This window comes from Thalassophryne amazonica, chromosome 20 (assembly GCF_902500255.1).
Source record: "Thalassophryne amazonica chromosome 20, fThaAma1.1, whole genome shotgun sequence".
Taxonomy (NCBI): Eukaryota; Metazoa; Chordata; class Actinopteri; order Batrachoidiformes; family Batrachoididae; genus Thalassophryne; species Thalassophryne amazonica.
The window spans coordinates 28,561,906-28,568,335 of record NC_047122.1 but is presented as its reverse complement, the minus strand read 5'-3'; positions in this window follow the sequence as shown (position 1 = coordinate 28,568,335).

Sequence of the window (6,430 nt, the reverse complement as noted above, 5' to 3'; positions counted from 1 at the left end):
TGGCATGCTGACAGCAGGAATGTCAACCAGAGCTGTTGCTCGCGTATTGAATGTTCATTTCTCTACCATAAGCCGTCTCCAAAGGCGTTTCAGAGAATTTGGCAGTACATCCAACCAGCCTCACAACCGCAGACCACGTGTAACCACACCAGCCCAGGACCTCCACATCCAGCATGTTCACCTCCAAGATCGTCTGAGACCAGCCACTCGGGCAGCTGCTGGAACAATCGGTTTGCATAACCAAAGAATTTCTGCACAAACTGTCAGAAACCGTCTCAGGGAAGCTCATCTGCATGCTCGTCGTCCTCATCGGGGTCTCGACCTGACTCCAGTTCGTCATCGTAACCGACTTGAGTGGGCAAATGCTCACATTCGCTGGTGTTTGGCACGTTGGAGAGGTGTTCTCTTAACAGATGATGCGAAGGAGATGTGTTGCACTGCATGAGGCAAATGGTGGTCACACCAGATACTGACTGGTATCCCCCCCCCCCAATAAAACAAAACTGCACCTTTCAGAGTGGCCTTTTATTGTGGGCAGTCTAAGGCACACCTGTGCACTAATCATGGTGTCTAATCAGCATCTTGGTATGGCACACCTGTGAGGTGGGATGGATTATCTCAGCAAAGGAGAAGTGCTCACTATCACAGATTTAGACTGGTTTGTGAACAATATTTGAGGGAAATGGTGATAGTGTGTATGTGGGAAAAGTTTTAGATCTTTGAGTTCATCTCATACAAAATGGGAGCAAAACCAAAAGTGTTGCGTTTATATTTTTGTTGAGTATATATGTAAGTATTCACAGCCTTTGCCATGAAGCTCAAAATTGAGCTCAGATACATCCTGTTTCCACTGATCATCCTTGAGATGTTTCTGCAGCTTGTCTCAAGGCACAAATCCGGGGAAGGGTACAGAAACATTTCTGCTGCTTTGAAGGTCCCACTGAGCACAATGTCCTTCATCATCCATAAATGAAAGAAGTTCGGATCCAGCAGGACTCTTCGCAGAGCTGGCCGCTCGTCTAAACTGAGTGAGAGAAGGGCCTTAGTCAGGAAGGTAACCAAGAACCCGATGGTCACTCTGTCAGAGTTCCAGCATTCCTCTGTGGAGACAGGAGAACCTTCCAGAAGGACAACCATCTCTGCAGCAATCCACCAATCAGGCCTGTATGGTAGAGTGGCCAGACGGAAGCCACTCCTCAGTAAAAGGCACATGGCAGCCCACCTGGAGTTTGCCAAAAGGCACCTGAGGGCTCTCAGACCACGAGAAACAAAATTCTCCGGTCTGATGAGACAAAGATTGAACGCTATGGCCTAAATGCCAGGCGTCATGTGGGGGGAAACCAGGCACCATCCCTACAGTGAAGCATGGTGGTGGCAGCATCATGCTGTGGGGATGTTTTTCAGTGGCAGGAACTGGAGACTAGTCAGGATTGAGGGAAAGATGAATGCAACAACGTACAGAGACATCCTGGATGAAAACCTGCTCCAGAGCACTCTTGACCTCAGACTGAGGCTACGGTTCTTCTTTCAGCAGGACAATGACCCTAAACACACAGCCAAGAAATCAAAGGAGTGGCTTTAGGACAAGTCTGTGAATGTCCTTGAGTGGCCCAACCAGAGTCCAGACCTGAATCTGATTGAACATCACTGGAGAGATGTGAAAATGGCTGTGCACCGACGCTCCCCATCCAACCTGATGGAGCTTGAGAGGTGCTGCAAAGAGGAATGGGCAAAACTGTCCAAAGATAGGTGCACCAAGCTTTTGGCATCATATTCAAATTTTGATCATATTAGTAATATCATATTATGTATTGGCTAATAAATAAAAATATAGTAGCGCCAAAGAAAATTCTTTCTAAGACTTAAATCTTAAAAAACCCAAACACTGTACACTTTTAATGTTTAAGTGGCCTTGCTTTGCAAAGAACAATCTGCAAGGCAGAGTCCCCCCACTATCATACACACACGCGCGCGCTCACACACATAAAAACACACACATACACACACGAAAAATCAAGTGGAGACCTATGAAAAACCCAGTGAATGTGCCTGAAGAGGATCTCATTTACATATGATTTGCATAATTCACACACATTCCTATGTGATTAGTGGGGACAACAACAACAACGCATAATTTGTTGTGAAAGTGTCGTGACACGGACCCACAACAGGGGGCGTTAATGAACGGACAATGGATAAGCCAAAAGTAACAATTTAATGTTGTGAATCGCACAACGACGTACAGACAATAACAATATGGTTGTTGTGTGGGCCGCTGAAGAGGAGGTACTGCTGGCCCACCACCACCAGAGGGCACCCTGCCTGGAGTGCGGGCTCCAGGCACCAGAGGGCGCTGCCGCCTCACAGGAGCAGCCGGGGTGACAGCTGACACTCATCACCTGTGACAGCTGTCACCACTCATCTGATCTGCATCGGTATATCAGCAAGACGTCATCTCCACCTCTTTGCCGAGATATCGTTCTACCTGAAAGGTAATATCCTCAGCCTGACTGCTTGATAGAAAGCCCTTTTTGTGATTTTTGTGAGTGATAACAGACTTTTTCCTCCAACGAGAGGTGGAGGTAGCTTCCCTGCCGTGCAGATTGCTGGGTGCAGACGCACCCACGTTTAATTGTGTTTTTGTTCCTCGCCAGCAGTACCAGGTCCGACACGCGGAGGCAGTGGCCACCTGGGAGTTCGGGACTTGGCGGCTCCAGTATTCCCGGGGTCTGGTGGCAGAGGAAATCGTGTGGTTCCGGTTCTGCTTTGGACAGGCGTCTCCTATCTTCGAGCCTGCCCACACGACACCTTGTAATTTGACCTCTGATCTATTGTGTAATCTGTTGTGTTTGTTGTGCACGTTCGCAACAGTAAAGTGTTGTTATTTGACCTATTCCATTGTCCGTTCATTTGCGCCCCCTGTTGTGGGTCCGTGTACTTACACTTTCCCAACAGGATATCTCGGCCAACGTCATGGATCCCGAGGGGCGTCAACCGGCTGTTGAACGGCCAATGGAAGAACAGGGTGCACAGGCGCCCGCAGGAGGAATGATCGGTGAGTTGCAGCGGATCCTCACCGTTTTCACGGCTCGGTTGGATTTAATGACCGAGCAGAACGTCCTCCTTAACCGCAGGGTGGAGGCTCTCGCCGCGCAGGTGGAGGCGCGCCCTCAGGGCGCTGCTGCGGCTCTCCCTCCTGTCGACCCTGTGCGTAACAGTGACGTTCCACTGGTCGTTCAATGACCCCTCCCACCTTCCCCGGAAGCATACATAAGCCCTCCAGAGCCGTACGGAGGTTGTGTGGAGACGTGCGCGGACTTCCTTATGCAGTGTTCGCTCGTCTTCGCACAACGTCCTGTCATGTACGCGACTGATTCTAGCAAAATAGCTTATGTAATTAATCTGCTTCGCGGCAAGGCACGCGCTTGGGCTACAGCGCTTTGGGAGCAAAATTCACGGCTCCTTCTGACATATGATGGGTTTGTGAGGGAGTTCAGAACAGTGTTCGATCACCCAAATAGAGGAGAGACCGCTTCAGCCGTGCTGCTGTCAATGAGACAGGGGCGCCGGAGCGCAGCTGCTTATGCAGTCGACTTCCGCATCGCGGCTGCGAGGTCCGGCTGGAATAACACTGCCCTCTGCGCCGCCTTCGTAAACGGACTGTCGTTGGTCCTAAAGGAGCTCCTGGTGGCTAAGGACGAACCGCGGGATTTAGACGGGCTTATTGATCTCGTTATACGATTAGACAATCGGTTAGAGGAACGCCGTCGGGAGCGAGGCGAAGGACGTGACCGGATACGCGCCGCCCCTCTCCCTTCCGGGTTCGAAAAGGGGCCGCCCTCCCCACGCTCCACAGCCGCAGCGCTTTGTGGGGCAACAGCTCCCCCTGTTGACGTTGTTAGGGAGACGCACAGGGCCAAAATGGGAAGGCTGATCCGTGGAGAGTGTTTTCTCTGCAGCTCAACAGAGCACACACAGACTGCCCCAAACGGCCAAAACGTCAACACTCGCCCTTAGAGACTGGGCTAAGGGGGGGTCAAGACATTCAAGTGAGACACACACAAATTGCCACACGACTCCCAGTCACAATCCTGAGCGGGGATTTAACCCTTCAAGCCCGAGCACTGGTGGACACGGGGTCAGAAGGGAATCTGCTAGACAGCAGATGGGCAAAGGAGGTAGGGCTCCCTCTGGTGGCGCTTCCTACGCCATTGCAGGTGCGGGCACTAGATGGCACCCTCCTCCCTTTACTCACACACAAGACACCACCAGTAACTCTGGTGGTGTCTGGAAACCACCGGGAGGAGATTGAGTTTTTTGTAACTCCTGCCACCTCCCGCGTGATTTTGGGCATCCCCGGATCGATTGGCCGTCTGGGGTGGTGGTTCAGTGGAGCGAAACCTGCCATCGGGTGTGTTTAGGATCCTCGGTTCCTCCCGGTTCCCAGGCTAAGGAGGAGGTCAAAGTCCCGCCCAATCTGACGGCAGTGCCAGTTGAGTACCACGATCTTGCTGACGTCTTCAGCAAGGATCTGGCACTCACCCTTCCCCCGCACCGTCCGTATGATTGTGCCATTGATTTGGTTCCAGGCGCTGAGTTCCCGTCCAGCAGGCTGTACAACCTCTCACGACCTGAGCGCGAATCAATGGAGACCTACATCCGGGGCTCATTAGCTGCCGGGCTGATCCGGAACTCCACCTCCCCGATGGGGGCAGGTTTCTTTTTTGTGGGCAAGAAAGATGGCGGACTTCGTCCATTTATTGAACACAGGGGGCTGAATGAGATTACGGTTCGCAACCGATACCCGTTGCCATTATTAGATTCCGTGTTCACCCCCCTGCATGGAGCCAAAATCTTTACTAAACTGGATCTTAGAAATGCGTATCACCTGGTTCGGATCCGGAAGGGAGACGAATGGAAGACGGCATTCAACACCCCATTAGGTCACTTTGAGTACCTGGTCATGCCGTTCGGCCTCACAAACGCCCCCGCGACGTTCCAAGCATTAGTTAATGATGTCTTGCGGGATTTCCTGCACCGATTCGTCTTCGTATATCTAGACGATATACTCATCTTTTCTCCGGATCCTGAGACTCATGTCCGGCATGTACGTCAGGTTCTGCAGCGGTTGTTGGAGAACCGGCTGTTTGTGAAGGGCGAGAAGTGTGAGTTCCACCGCACCTCTTTGTCCTTCCTGGGGTTTATCATCTCCCCCAACTCCGTCGCTCCTGATCCGGCCAAGGTTGCGGCGGTGAGAGACTGGCCCCAACCCACTAGCTGTAGGAAGCTGCAACAGTTCCTCGGCTTTGCTAATTTCTACAGGAGGTTCATTAAGGGCTACAGTCAGGTAGTTAGTCCCCTGACAGCCCTGACCTCACCAAAAGTTCCCTTCACCTGGTCGGATCGTTGCGATGCCGCGTTCAAGGAGTTGAAACGGCGCTTCTCGTCTGCACCCGTTCTGGTGCAGCCCGATCCTAGTCGCCAGTTAGTGGTTGAAGTGGACGCCTCGGACTCAGGGATAGGAGCTGTGCTTTCCCAGAGCGGGAAGACCGATAAGGTCCTTCACCCATGTGCCTATTTTTCCCGCAGGTTGACCCCGGCCGAACGGAACTATGACGTCGGCAATCGAGAACTCCTTGCGGTGAAAGAGGCTCTTGAAGAGTGGAGACATCTGTTGGAGGGAACGTCCGTGCCATTCACGGTTTTCACTGACCACCGGAACCTGGAGTATATCAGGACCGCCAAGCGGCTGAATCCCAGGCAAGCCCGCTGGTCACTGTTCTTCGGCCGTTTTGACTTCCGGATCACCTACCGTCCCGGGACCAAGAACCAGAGATCGGATGCCTTGTCCCGGGTACATGAAGATGAAGTCAAAACGGAGTTGTTGGATCCACCAGAACCCATCATCCCGGAGTCCACTATCGTGGCCACCCTCACCTGGGACGTAGAGAGAACCGTCCGGGAGGCCCTGGCACGAAGCCCGGACCCCGGAACTGGGCCTAAGAACAGACTTTACGTCCCACCAGAAGCTAGGGCTGCAGTCCTGGACTTCTGTCACGGCTCTAAGCTCTCCTGTCATCCAGGGGTGCGAAGAACCGTGGCAGTTGTCCGGCAGCGCTTCTGGTGGACGTCCCTAGAGGCCGACGTCCGGGATTATATCCAGGCCTGCACCACCTGCGCCAGGGGCAAGGCTGACCATCATAGGGCTTCGGGTCTGCTCCAGCCGCTGCCCGTGCCCCATCGCCCCTGGTCCCACATCGGCCTGGATTTTGTCACGGGTCTCCCGCCGTCCCAGGGCAACACCACCATCTTCACGATAGTGGACCGATTCTCCAAGGCGGCCCACTTCGTGGCCCTCCCGAAGCTCCCGATGGCCCAGGAGACAGCGGACCTCCTGGTTCACCACGTCGTCCGGCTGCATGGGATCCCA